General features: G+C 34.0%; 1 protein-coding gene across 1 annotated transcript in view; it reads left to right on the forward strand.

Annotated features, from left to right (window-relative positions):
• LOC110113601 (glutathione S-transferase T1-like) overlaps positions 1 to 14,645 on the forward strand; it is a 43,336-nt gene that overhangs the window by 6,167 nt on the left and 22,524 nt on the right. The window lies entirely within an intron of this gene.

Consider the following 14,645-nt stretch of genomic DNA (forward strand, 5'->3'; position numbering starts at 1 on the left):
GACTTGAACTCAGGGAGGGTGATTGGTAGTGCAAAGATTTAGGACTATAGCTTCTAAAGAATGATTCCTTAAGATATGATCTAAAACAACTGGTTCCATATCTAGCAAAGATTCAAAACCCCTACTTTAAATTCCAAATACACTTCAAATAATGATAGTGATATTTGACTTTGGAATTATTACATTGGACACTCAATCCGTACTTTTCTTTAAAAATTAATTCCTTCTCTATTCATTAATAAAAACTCAAAGGACTTTTAATGTGAAAATTATCATCTAACTAAGCACACACATATCTCCTATTGCAATCAAACCTGCAAACCTTCACAAACTTTTGCTTTAATCCCTAATGATGTATGGGGATCTTCTAGAGTCAAGATGTCCCTAAAACCATATGGTTTATTTCTTTCGTAAATGATCATACTCATCTTTCTTGTGTATTCTTAATAAAAAAATCCAAAGTAGTAATGCTTTTAAATATTTTAACATTATGTTCCTGATAGGACTTAATGATCAAAACAACACACAACAATATAAAAAAATAACTTACTCCAAATAGATCCATAAATAACTCCAAGAAAGCCATTTTTATTAATTTCCAAGCAAAGTAAGACAAGAAACAAGTTGATTCACTATTTGAGAGGTGAATTGTCTCTCCTATAATTCCTAGCAGTTACTAGGAACCCAAACACCTCATAAAAACAACTACAAAAATTCAAAATATAACATAAAAACCCTAACCCTCCATAATTTACCCCCTTAAACAACCAAATCTCCTAATAAATGTCCCTTACATCTTTCCCAAAGAGTTCCTCCCTTTCCCAAAGAGTTTCCTCCTAAATTCTCTTTTTCTATAGGTGATAAAGGAGGTCCTGGGCCCCACCTGGGCAGCTGGACTGTTGCTGCCAGCTGCTTCAATACCCCCTCCTAAAAAGCCATCTTGTCCTCAAGGTGGGAAAAGGGAATCTGCTTCAGAATAGTACTGTAGTGCTCCCATGTCGCCTCATAATCTGGTAAATCCTTCCACTTAATCAGCACCTCCTTGATCCCCTTGTCTCCTTGGCGCACCCCTTTCACCTCCTATGGTTCTAATATCACCTCCATGTCTTCTAACAGTATGGCCAGTAGTGCGGGCGAGGGTGTATTGTTTGCAATGGCTCGTCTTAATTGCGATACATGAAATATGAGATGGATGACTGAGATCGGTGGCAATCGTAGGCAATATTCTACTGAGCCAATGCACTCCACTACCTCGTAGGGCCCAAAGTAGTGGAGGGAGAGCTTCTCATTCCTTTGTCGAGCATAAGTCCTCTGTTTGTAAGGTCGGATCTTCAAATAAATCATGCCCCCCTTAAACTGCACATCTCTCCTATGTCAATCCCCCTACTTCTTTATGATTTATTGTGCTCTTTGTAGATATTCCTTCAATTATGTCAAAATCCAGTCTCTTTCACCCAAGTATTGCTCCACTGATGACATTTGTGTGTTGCCATGCCCATAATGTATCAGATGAGGTGGATCCCTCTCATATAGAATTTTAAATGGCATTACCTAGGCCGTTGTCTATGATGCACTGAAACTTCTCCTCAAAGAGGCGTGCAGTGTCGGATAAGTATCTGACACGACATGCATCCGACATGTCTCCGATACATGTCGGACACACTGAAAACATGTCTGATTAAAAAACTATTAAATACAAATTGGGCACACATGTCCGACACGTGTCTTAAATATTTTATGAATTTTTTAAAAATATAATTTCTTGTATTTAAAATTTTTATTTATTTTAGATAAATAATTATCTTATTTCCTATCTATAACAATAAATCAATTGTCCGCACTCAACACCTCATTCATCGAATATTTTCATTTTCATTTCTCTTTAGTGGTCACGACTTTGGTTTCACAACAATGCCCGATGTCATCTCAATATGGACGGCTAACGTCATTACAACATCAATATTTCAAAACCATCTCAACATCAAAGTCTAACACTATCTTAACATTGATGTTTGATGTTAATAATTTCTACACTCACAACTTGACAGCTCATCTTTGTCCGACATCATCTTAATATCGATGACCATGCCCTGTCAACATTGATGGCAGACGTCTTCTTGACATCGACGCCCAATACTTATAGTATGACTTCGATGCCCGACTCTCGACATCATAATATTAATCATTTTAAACACAAATTCTAGTTAAATGACTTATTATTTCTATATTATTTTTAATATTATACTTATTTAATTTTAATGCACTATTTTTAAAATATAAAAATTATAATATCATGTCCAACCCGTGTCCGCTTCCTATATTTTCAATAATTGACGCGTCTTGTGTCCGTATCATGTCGTATCCGTGTCACCGTGTCCGTGTCTGTGCATTATAGGCTGTTGTATGATATGAAGTGTTATATCAATATTCAGCCCAGGCTAACCATTCGACCCCCCATCTTTGGTGTATTTTATTCAAAGCAACGAAGATAAGTCTCCATACTATGATTCACCACATCTATCTGACCATCTGTCTGGGGTTGATAAGTTGTACTCCACTTCAGGATAGTCCCCTGCATCTTGAATAACTTCCTCCAGAAGTGGCTCAGAAAGACCTTATCCCGATTGAAAACATTGGCCTTGGGTATGCCATGCAAACAAATCACCTCACTAATGAATGTGGCTTCCACTGACACTGTGGTGTAAGGGTGGCATAAGGGAACGAAATGAGCATATTTGCTCAATCTGTCCACTCCTACTAGATTCATAGTAAATCCGTCTGATCTCGGTAGTCCCTCAATGAAGTCCATAGTCACCTCTTCCCACACCTTCTCGGGTAATGCTAAAGGCTATAGAAGACCACCTGGAGCCATATATAATCATTTGTGTCTTTGACACATCACAACTATCCACCAACTCCTCTACATCCTTTCACATGCCCACCCAGTATAGTTTCATTGTCAGTCTATGATGTCCTCTGAACTCTTGAATGTCCCTTAATAGTTGTGCCATAAACTCATGCAATAAATGAGGGATGTGTGGAGATTTCTTTGAAAATACAAACCATCCCAGATATAGCAGCTTCTGACCCATCAATGAATAACTAGAATCTTTATCCTTGTCTTGTAACAAGTCTCCTCTAATCTTAGCTCCTCAACCTGCTCGCTCTCATACTTTAAGGCCTCCCAATCCACCACCATGGGAATAGATAGAGCCATAACCTGAGGGTATTCACTATGCCTGAAGAGACCATCTACTGCTTTATTTTCTAACCTAGGCTTGTACTAGATCCCGAAGTCATAACCCAACAACTTGGAAAGCCATCGCTGATGCTCTTATGTCAACATCCTCTGTTCTACCAGGAACTTCAAACTTCTCTGGTCGATCCTAACTATGAAGTTTTGTCCCAACAATGCCACTTTTCTATTGTCAATGCTATCACCACCAGCTCCCTTTCATACACTAATTTCAGCCTTGCCCTAGTGGTCAATACTTGGCTAAAATAAGCTATATGTCTCTAACTCTGCATAAGAATTGCTCCCAACCCATAACCTGATGCATCAATCTCCACTACAAATGACTGGTTGAAATATGGTAGTGCTAATACAGGGACATTCGTCATGGTTTTCTTCAGCTGCTCAAATGCCTAAGTGGCTGCCACCCCTCATTTGAAAATATCCTTCTTTAGTTTCTCTGTCAATAGTCATGCTATAAAACTGTATCCCCTCACAAAAATCTTGTAGTATCTTGTGAGTTCCAAGAACTCTCTCTATCTCCTTCAGGGTTTTGGGTAAGTGTCACTCCAATATAGCCTCTATCTTGGAAGGATCTGTAGCTACTCTTGATTTGGGCACCACATGTCCCAAATACTCCATCCCCTGTTGGGCAAAGGAACACTTCTTCAAATTGACATACAGTTGATACTCCTCCAATGTTATTAACACTACCCTGAAGTGCTTCACATGCTCTGCCTCAGACCGACCATACATCAAAATGTCATTGAAGAAACTAATACAAACTTGCTGAGGTAGGGCTGAAATACCTTGTTCATAAACGATTGAAAGGTACCTAGGGCATTAGTAAGCCCAAAATGCATCACTAAGAACTCGTAGTGGCCTTCATGAGTCCTAAAAAAAGCCTTTTGGATGTCAACGGGCTGCATTCTAATTTGATGGTATCCCGATTTCATATCAATCTTGCAGAACATCATCCCTCGATATAACTCATCCAACAACTCATTAATGACCGTATAGGAAACTTATCCAACATTATTTCCTTATTCAGAGCCTGGTAATCTACACAAAATCTCTAACTACCATCCTTCTTTATCACCAACAACACAGAATTGGAGAAGGGACTAACACTGGGACGAATGATCTGGGCCTCCAACATCTCCTTGATCAGTTTTTTAATTTTATCTTTCTGAACCTATGGGTACCGATAGGGTCGAACACGGATAGGGGATATCCCCTCCTTCAGGATGATGGCATGCTCATGCTCCCTTGGGGGAGGTAGGCCTTGAGTCAGCTGGAACACCTCATTGAATTGTTGGAGTGGTTGGACTATCTTTGTAACCTCCTCCTCTTTCCCCATATTTCCTCCTCCCTCGAGGCTCTGGAGCTCCACCAAGAATCCCATCCTTGATCCCTGGATTGCCCTCACCATGGTCTTGAGAGAAACCCTGATTTTGGACAGATTAAGACCCCCCTGATCCTAACCTTCCTCGCTCTCACTATGAATTCCATAGTTAATGCTTTCCAGTCCACCTTGGTTTTCCCCAATGTTTGTAACCACTTCATTCCTAAAATTACATCTGTGACCCCTAACTCTAAGGGAAGAAAATTTTTATTCACCTGGATCTTTTGCAATGCCACCATCAACCCTGGGCAGATGCCTCTACTCTTCTCCATCTTCCACGTTCCTATCATCACCCCAAAACATCCCGCGTTGATTAGCTTAAGCCCTAATTAGTCCACCACCTTGTTAGAGATGAATTTGTGGATTGCCTCACTGTCCACCAGAATTATCTCTGATTCTCCTCATATCTGCCCCCTAACCTTCATGGTGTAATTTAAGGTAAATCCCACCACAAAGTTTAGGGAGACCTCCATCACATTTAAGTGCAAATGCTCCTTCTCCTCAACAACCTCCTCTAGAGTCTCCTCCTCATCACAGACTATAAGTACCTGTAGCAAACGATCTTTGCAGTGGTGGCCCGACACAAATTTCCCATCACAACGGAAACATAATCCCCTAGCCTGCTTCTCTTGAACTTCTGCCTTAGTCAACCGCTTGAAATTTTCCCTTGTCCATGCTCCCAATCCCCTAGCCTTGGGTACTTCTCTCTAAATGAGTACATGTTCTACCTTTGGTGCAAAAAAAGTAGTTGTCATCCAGTATGAAGCTCCCAAATTGTTGCCATTGCTGCTTCTCTCCAGTGAGTTTTTATCCTCAACCAGCTGGGCTAGCTCTATAGCCTCCCCCAACCTTCGTGGCCTCAATAACCAGACAGCAGCCCTGATCTCTGGCTTCAGTCCTTTCATGAAATTCTCCTCTAACACTATCTTAGAAAGCCTCCCCAATCAGCTAGAAAGGTACTCAAACCTCTCCCGATAATCCATCACTGTCCCTTCCTAAACTAGAGCAAAGAACTTCTCATAGAATTATTCTTCCTGACTGGTTTGGAAATGTTCTAATAAACTATCTTTGAACTTCCTCTAAGATCGGATTGCTTCTCTCATGTCTCTCCACTGATACCAAGACAAGGTCTTTCCCTCTATTGAATAAAGCTGCCGCTGTGAGTCTCTCCTCCATCAGCCCATTCTGCAAAGTATTTATCCACCCTATAGATCCACCCATGAGCATCTCCTCCCTTAGAAAAGGGCATCTTCAGTTTTCTCACTCTCAGATCCCCTCTACTCCAACTTCCTCTTCCACCTCCGGCTCCTATATAGCTATTGTTGTGATCTCTTAATTATTCTCTCCCACCCCTCCTTTTATAGATATTATCTTCCACAAAATCATCCATCATTGTTTCTTCCTCCCAATTTCTCCTCATACCATATCCTTCAACCATTTCCCTCCTGGTCATCTTTCAAGAGGTGGCATATTTTCCCTGTCACCCAAGATTTATACCTCCTGATCATCCCCCATTGTGCCATTGGCCACCCGACTATGCCATCGCCTTCGATGTTGTCAGTTGCGTGTGAAGCTCTAATATGTTTTTCATCATGTCCTCTTGGTTAGGCCTTGGATGAAATCCTTTCATCAACTTCAGATTTGAATTGACCAATATCTTTTTCTTATTACTCTTCCAAAGCATCCACTTTCTTCGGCGCCATAGGTCCCGAATCTTGCTCTGATACTAATTTGATAGGACTTGATGATCAAAACAGTACACAACAATATAAAAAACAGCTATGATGCATCGACACTTCTCAAAGAGACATGCAATGTTCGACACGTATCTGACTCGACATGCGCTTGACACATGTCGGATGCACTGGAAACATATATGATTAAAAATATATTAAATATAAACTACACACACGTGTCTTAAATATTTATGAATTTTTTTAAATATAATTTCTTGTATTTAAAATTTTATTTATTTAAAATATAAAATAAAATTTCGTATTTCCTATCGACAACACCAAATCAATTGCCCACTCTCAATACCTCATTTATCAAATATTCTCATTTTCATTTCCCTTTGGTGGATCGCGATTTTGGTTTCACAACAATGCTAGATGTCATCTCAGCATTGACATTTTAAAGTCATCTCAACATCAAAGTCTGATAATGTCTTTACATTGATGCTCGACGCTAGTAATTTTTACTCTCAGAACTTGACAACTCATCTTTGTTCAACGTCTTCTTAATATTGGCGACCAACATCCTCTTAACATTGATTACAAACACCCTCTTGATGTTGATGTATGATACTTACTGCATAACATCGATGTCCAACTCTCGACAACATTGTCATCTCCGCTCTCAATGCCTGATACACAACATCGACGTCCGACTCTCGACATCCTAATATTAATCATTTTAAGCATAATTTCTAATTAAATGACTTATTATTTCTAAATTATTTTTAATATTATACTTATTCAACTTCTATACACTATTTTTAAAATATAAAATTTTTAATACCATGTCCAACCCGTCTCCGTATCCTATATTTTCAATAATTATCATTTCTCGTGTTTGTGTTGTGTCGTATCTATGTCCTCGTGTCCGTATTTGTGCATCATAGAAAAACAACAACTTACTCCAAATAGATCTAGAAATAACATCAAAAGAGCTATTTTTACTAATTTCCAAGCAAAGCAAAATAAGATACAAGTTGATTGATTGTTCAAGAGGCGAGTCATCTCATCTCTCCCACAATTCCTAGCAGCTTCTACGAACCCAAATACCTCACAAAAATTGCTGCAGAAATTCAAAACATAACATAAAAATCCTAACCCTCCATAATCTTCCCTTTTAAACAGCCCAAATCCCCTAATAAATGTCCCTTATATCTTTCCCAAAGAGTTCCCCCACTTTCTCAAAGAGTTTCCTCCATAATCCTCTTCTCGTATATGTGATAAAGGTCCTGGGCCCCACCTAGTCAGTTGGACTACTATTGCTAGTTGCATCAGTTCCACACTCAATTTTAGTCAAAAATCTATTTTAAAAACTAACAACGATAAAAAATACTTTGAATTGATCTTAAAAATTGTCTTCAACATCAAGGGATTATTCACTACAGTTTCTTTGTTGACACCACTTAATATAATGAGGTTGCTTAATGGAAAAATCAACACCTCTTAGAGGTGGCTAAGTCACTCATATTTGTCATATATATCCTTGAAAGCTACACACCACCACCCCTCTAAAAATTTTAGAGTATTACTCTCATTTTTATATTAATGACAAATATTTATGAAAGAGGAAAATGACTGAAATAAATGAAGAAGCAGATTGCGAGGTATTGAACTGCATATGATAAGGTAGGGGAGAGGCCAATTTATTATGATGAAGACTAAAATAAAAACCCACTTAGTGATAACGGTGCAAATAATTTCTGAGTTGCTGCCAACTATTTTAGCTTTCTTTAAGAATTTAATGTGGATGAGTAGGAAGTTGAGAAAAAAGAAATTTAGAGTTGAATTTGATATTGTATATTATTTTTATATAATTCCTATATTTTATATTATTTTGTTCTTCTAATATTTGAATTTTAATTCTATTTCATATAATTTATCATTTGCTATTTTACGTCTTGTGCAATTTTTTGTTTCATATGTATATCAATTTGTTACTTTATAGTTCAATAAAAAGAAAATATGTTATTCATTAACATATTATTTATGTATTATATAAAAAATCACTTTTAGCCTTTATTTTTATTTTACATGATTTTTGAATTTTGTTACTTACTCCTCGCCTCACGAATGGAAACTCCTCGATACCCAATTTAACAATTTTAAAACTTGACTAATACGATAATAAAAATAAAAATATCTCTTTTTATTTAAGGTGTTGAGGTCACTAAAGTTAAACATATTCTTATATTCTTCATTAAAAAGTTTATCAAAATAGCTCTTCCACTTGTGTTAAATATCTTCCTATAAGAAAAATACTTTTTGATCTTCATCCTTAGTGCACTTCAATTGAACTATGTATTTATTTCTTTTCTCTTTGTTTGACTAACTTATATATACTTATTTTACCCTCCATAGTAACTAATCTATTGTATAAATCACGAAAAGCTAAATTTTTTGCTTCAACAACAACAACAACTACAATAAGTCTTTATCCCACTATGTGAAGTTGGTTATATGAATCATTTTTTTCTCCATTATGTTATTTTAAGATTCAAATTCTCATCTAAATTTAATAAAGAATGATCATTTCTAATATTTTCTAACAAAATCTTTTTAGGTTTACCTCTACATTTCTTAACAAAAGTCATATCTAATGCATCTACATTCCTAACCGAGTCATCAGAAGGTCACCATTTTATGTGACCAAATCATCTAAGGCGACTCTCTCTAATCTTATCTTCCACTGGAGCTACTCCAACCTTTTCACGTATATGCTCATTTGGTATCCTGTCTCTAATAGTAAAGACACTCGTCCACATGAGCACCCTCATATGTGCCATAAAGCATTGTGATGCATTCCTCTTATAGAATTTTCCCTTAAGTTTGAGAGGATCTTTTCTATCACACAACAAGCCCGATGCTTCCTCCACTTCATCCATTCAACTTAAACTCTACTAATAATATCCCCATCTATTTCACTATCACTCTGAACAATAGACCCAAGATATCTAAAATGTTTACTCTTATTAATAACTCGATCACCCAAAGTCACAATCTCCCTATTAGATATATTATTATTAAAATTACACTCTATATATTCAATTTTAAATCTACTCAAACAAAAGCCTTTTGACTCTAAGGTTAACTTCCATAATTCAAGTTTACCATCAACTCCTTTACTCTTATCAACAAGAAGAATATCATCAGCAAAAAGCATGCACCAAGGTACAACCTCTTGCAAATGTCTAGTGAGAACATCCATCACTAAAGCAAAAAGATATGGGCTTAAGGCTAATCCTTGATGTAATGCAATTGAAATAGAAAAATACTTTGTCAAACCACCTTTTGTTTGATCACAAGTAATAACTCTTGCATGCATACCCTTAATGATTTGAATATAAGTATTATTAACCCATTTCTTATATAGAACTCTCCATAGCATTTATCTTGAATTTTTTCATATACTTTCTCTAAATCAATAAAAATCATATATAGATCCTCCTTATTCTCTCTATACTGCTCCATCAAATCTCTCAATAAATGTAAAGCTTCCATAATAGACCTACTTGGCATGAATCCAAATTGATTTTTAGAAACATTAGTGTCACGTCACAACGTATGCTTCATAACTCTCTCCCATAGTTTTAAAGTGTCACATTAACTTAATTCCTCTATAATTTGCTCAATCATCTGCATCATCTTTTTTCTTAAAAATAAGAATCAACACACTCATTCTCCACTCATCTAATATCTTTTTAATCTTCAAAATAATATTAAAAGTTTAGCAAGCCAAGAAATTCCTTTATGTCCTAAACATTTTCACACCTTTATTAGAATATCATTAGGTCCAACAACTTTTTCACACTTCATTTTCTTTAAAGCCTCTTTAACTTCGATTTTACTAATACGTCGATAAAACCAAAAATCTTTATGTTCATTTAATGATGTAGACAAAGGGGGGGTCAACCCTAGTCCAAAATAAATCATATTTTAGCTTCCCTTGAGTCTAGTAGTTTTTCACATTTGAGCTAAACTTTTAGTTCATTTATGAGCTGAACTTTAGTTCATTTATTGAACTAAGGGTTAGCTCATTATGAGCTAACATTTTAGTTTATTTATTATCTTTTAATTACTATAGTTTTGTGCTTTTTATGCTTGTTTAATGTTTGTCTCTTGGAATTCCAAACCGGCCTTTTTTTTTTTTATTTGGTTGTTTTTTAAAATTTGAAATATAAGAGTTTGTTCTTCCCTTTCCTCGTTCTTTTCTCATTTTAGTCGATAGAAGTCCGTCGTGTCCTTTGTGGGCGAAGGGTATAGGCTCCCTGTATCTTTTGCCCGCATCATTTAAGGTGCTAGGGTCATTAAAGTCAATCATATTATCATAATCTTCATTGAAAAATTTAGCAAAATATCTCATCCACCTTTGTTGAATATCCTCTTCTAATAAAATAATTTTTGATCTACATCCTTAATACACTTCACTTAAACTAAATCCTTATTACTCTTATCTCTTTGTTTAACTAACATATACATATATATTTCGCTCTCCTTATTATCTAATCTATCATATAAATTATTAAAAACTAAAATTTTTGCATTGCAAATTATTTTCTTAGACTCCTTACATGCCTCTTTATATCTTTCCCAATTATAATTATTTTTACAACTAAATTAATTTTTATAATAAATCTTCTTATTTTTTATATTTTCTTACATATTTTGATTCAACATCAACTAGTTTTACTATTAGTAACTTTTCCCTTTGATATTTCAAGCACATCTTTTGCAACTTTCTTAATATCATTTGCTACTTTTTTCCATATAACAGTAGCTTTCTCATGCACAGATAAAATCTTAAGATCTAGAATCTTACTCTCAAAAATATTTTTGTTAAAATTCTTTAAATGTCACCATCTAATCCTAGAACAACGATTTACTTTATTTTTTATTTTCTGCCCATTCATCTTAAAGTCCAAAACTAATAAGCAGTGTTAGATACATAAACCTTCTCTCAGAATAACTTTATAATCTTTGCAATCTAATAATCTATTTTTCTTAAAATAAAATAATTAATCTAAATTTTATTATATACATTCTTATAAGTGATGAGATGCTCATATTTTTTCTTTAATAAGATATTAACAATCACAAAATCATAAGTAAAAATTTTTTTAATATGGTCTTACCACCTTCATTAGTCGTTTCAAAGCCATAGCCACCATAAATGCTTTTAAAATCATCTATCTCTCTGCTAACATATATATTTAAATCTACTCCTATAAAAACTCTTTCTTCGAGAGATATCTTTTATATTATTCTTCTAGATCATTTTAAAATTTTAATTTTGACCATATATCCAAACCTACGTGTAGAGCATAAGTGCTTATAATATAAACCTATATAGGTCTTTCTATGTTGAACTCAAAATTTTAAGTTTTTACATATAAAGCAATTTTTATAACAAAAATGTCTTATTTTTGGATTTTTTTTTTGTACATTTTGATTCTGCCATCAACTGTTTTTATTATTAAGAGTTTTTCTTTTTGATTCTCTAAGCACATATATTAAAATATTCTAAATTTCACTAGTAATTTTTTTTCACAAAATATTAATTTTCTCATTAACAATTCAAATATTAAGTTCTTGATTCTTACTCTCAAAAAATATTTTTATTAGTATTCTTTAAATACTCAATCTAATCCTTGGATAATATTTTACTTTATTTTTTATTTTCTACCCCTTCATCTTAAAATCTAAAAGTAATATTAGGTGCATAAACTTCCATTTGAAATGACTTTATAATTTTTTAAATCTAAATGATCTATTTTTTTTATAAAAAGATAATAAATATGAGTTTTATTTTGCCCTTTCTTTTAAATAATGAGATGCTCCTATCTTTTCATAAATAAAGTATTAACGATAATGAAATCTAAAGCCAGAGCAAAATTTAATATAGTACTATCACATTTATTAATCACTCTTCTCCATACTATCATGAATGCTTTTAAAATCTTATATCATTTTATCAACATGTCTACTTAAATCTTCTTCAATAAAATTCTTTGTTTTAAGATATAACCTTTGTATTAATTCTTATTAAGTCATTTCTAATTTTTTTTAATACATATATCCAAATTAACTTGAGGAGCTGAGTATAAGCACTTGTAATATTTATAATCTTAGCATCAACATCAATCTTTTAAACTATAATTCAATTTTTTATTCTATTAATTTCTATAATGTTATCTTTCAAATTCTTATTTGTAATCAGACATACACCATTTCTAGTACGATTCCTACTTGAATATTAAAGTTTAAATCTTAAACTGTTAATCTCGTTAGCCTTCTTTTTTCAAACCATTTAGTTTCCTAAATATATGTAATATTTATAATAATATCTATTAATTCTATTAATTTACATGTAAGATTACCTATATTCTAAGTTCTTATCATAGTTCTAGTTTCATGACTTGCTGTTTTTTATTATATTCGTCCCTGATGTGAGAACTCTTGTGTATTTAACATTACACTCGGACGCCAGTACAATGGTCTTTGCCCACTTTTTGTTATATTCAAGTCATACACCTTGTTGTTTTAGGAAACACTCTAACATAAACACTATGCATTAAATGATTCATGTCATGATTGTTCAACAAGTTTTTATGCTTGCTGTCGGCTACTTAAAGCATCCTCCACATATCTTAACCAAGGCTTAGGATCCGATATATAATAGTAGTGCTACTCATCTTTTTTTATTTCCTAAGAGGTTGTTTGATTTGTTGAGAAGGAATGTAGAGTAAAATGAATGCATTGTATAAGGAATGTAGTGTATTTGAAATGTTTGAAGCTGTTTAGATGAATGTAAAAGAAATGCATGAGATTTTTTTTTAATTTGACTTGAAGTAAAATGAATGCAGTGTAAAGTCCAAAATTGTAGTGGTCAGTTGACAACGGAGGGTGGTTGATGATGGTGGTGGCCATTGGTAGCAGGCAATGGGCAGTGGTAGCAGGCGAGCGGTGGCCAATAGAGGTGATGACAATATAGCTTGGTTGCAGTAAAACAATTTTCACTTAAAATTAAGTGAATTTACTTTACCTCAAAAAAATAAATTATAATATTTTGCATTATATTTAGAATATTTTACACAGTTTTCTTTTTTCATCCGACAAACACCAATATTTTTAAAACCCTGGCAAAAGTAATCTTTACACCTATTTTACTTCCAACTAAACAACCCCTAATACAAAAATGATTTCTTCTTTCTTCAAGTATCGTTTTGTCTTCAATCTTTATTCACATTCATTCTCAGCATAGGAGTAAATTTAACCCTAAATCTATATAGGGTATCTTTATTAAATACTCCTTAAATAAAAATGGTACAAATGTTATTCCTTAATCATAGAAAAATTTACATTTCCATTGATATAATTTTCCTTAAAAGGAACCTTATCACTTTGAACCTAAAATTTAGGAGGAAACTCAAGAACAAGAATTTCAAGTTTGAAACTTATTTGATCATCAACCATCATCTTTCATAAAACTCATGGATAACAAACATTTCACATTGCCCCTTATTTCACTATTGAAGTCTCACTAGAAATACAAACTCCCTCATCACCTTGTTAATATTCTTAACCTACGATGAATGAGCTTCACGTCAATACTAAGAGGGAAAAAAAGAACAAAAGAAAACGAGCAACAACGTATCTCCTTCACATACAAGAACCCGAACATTCTTCATGGATTAATAAAGCATAGACTAGTTAGAAAAAAATTTTGAAATTAATCCTGATCTCCATGTTCATGCATCAAGCACCTAATCTATGTTTTCATAACATATAAAGGGCTTTCACTTGGATTTTATGTTTTTGACTTTTTTTGATAAAATTCAGATACCAAATAATATTCATGAAGCTCTCAAAACTCTTTAGTGGAAGAAAATTGTAATGAAAGAAATGAAGTCCTTAGAAAGGACTGTTACATGCATCAAACTCAATATTATTCAAGGTTTACTTTTTCTTTCGGTAATTTTGATTGACGTCTACATTAATTTTATATCAAGAATGCTTTTCTTAATGGGGGCCTCGAGGAGGAAGAATACATGAAAATCCTACTCGGATTGAGAAAATAGAGAAGCATTAATAAGGTATGTCAACTCAAAAAAGCTCTATGTGGCCTTAAATAATCTCCTCGTACCTGTTTTGGTCGTACTTACAAAGATGTTGGCAATATCGAACAAATCACTCTCACTTATCAAACACTTACCTGAAGGATAAAAAGTGAGGGTAAATTATAATGGCAGGTGACTTCGAGGTTGAATTAACCAGA

Source organism: Dendrobium catenatum, unplaced genomic scaffold, assembly GCF_001605985.2.
Source record: "Dendrobium catenatum unplaced genomic scaffold, ASM160598v2 fragScaff_scaffold_621, whole genome shotgun sequence".
NCBI classification, from domain to species: Eukaryota; Viridiplantae; Streptophyta; class Magnoliopsida; order Asparagales; family Orchidaceae; genus Dendrobium; species Dendrobium catenatum.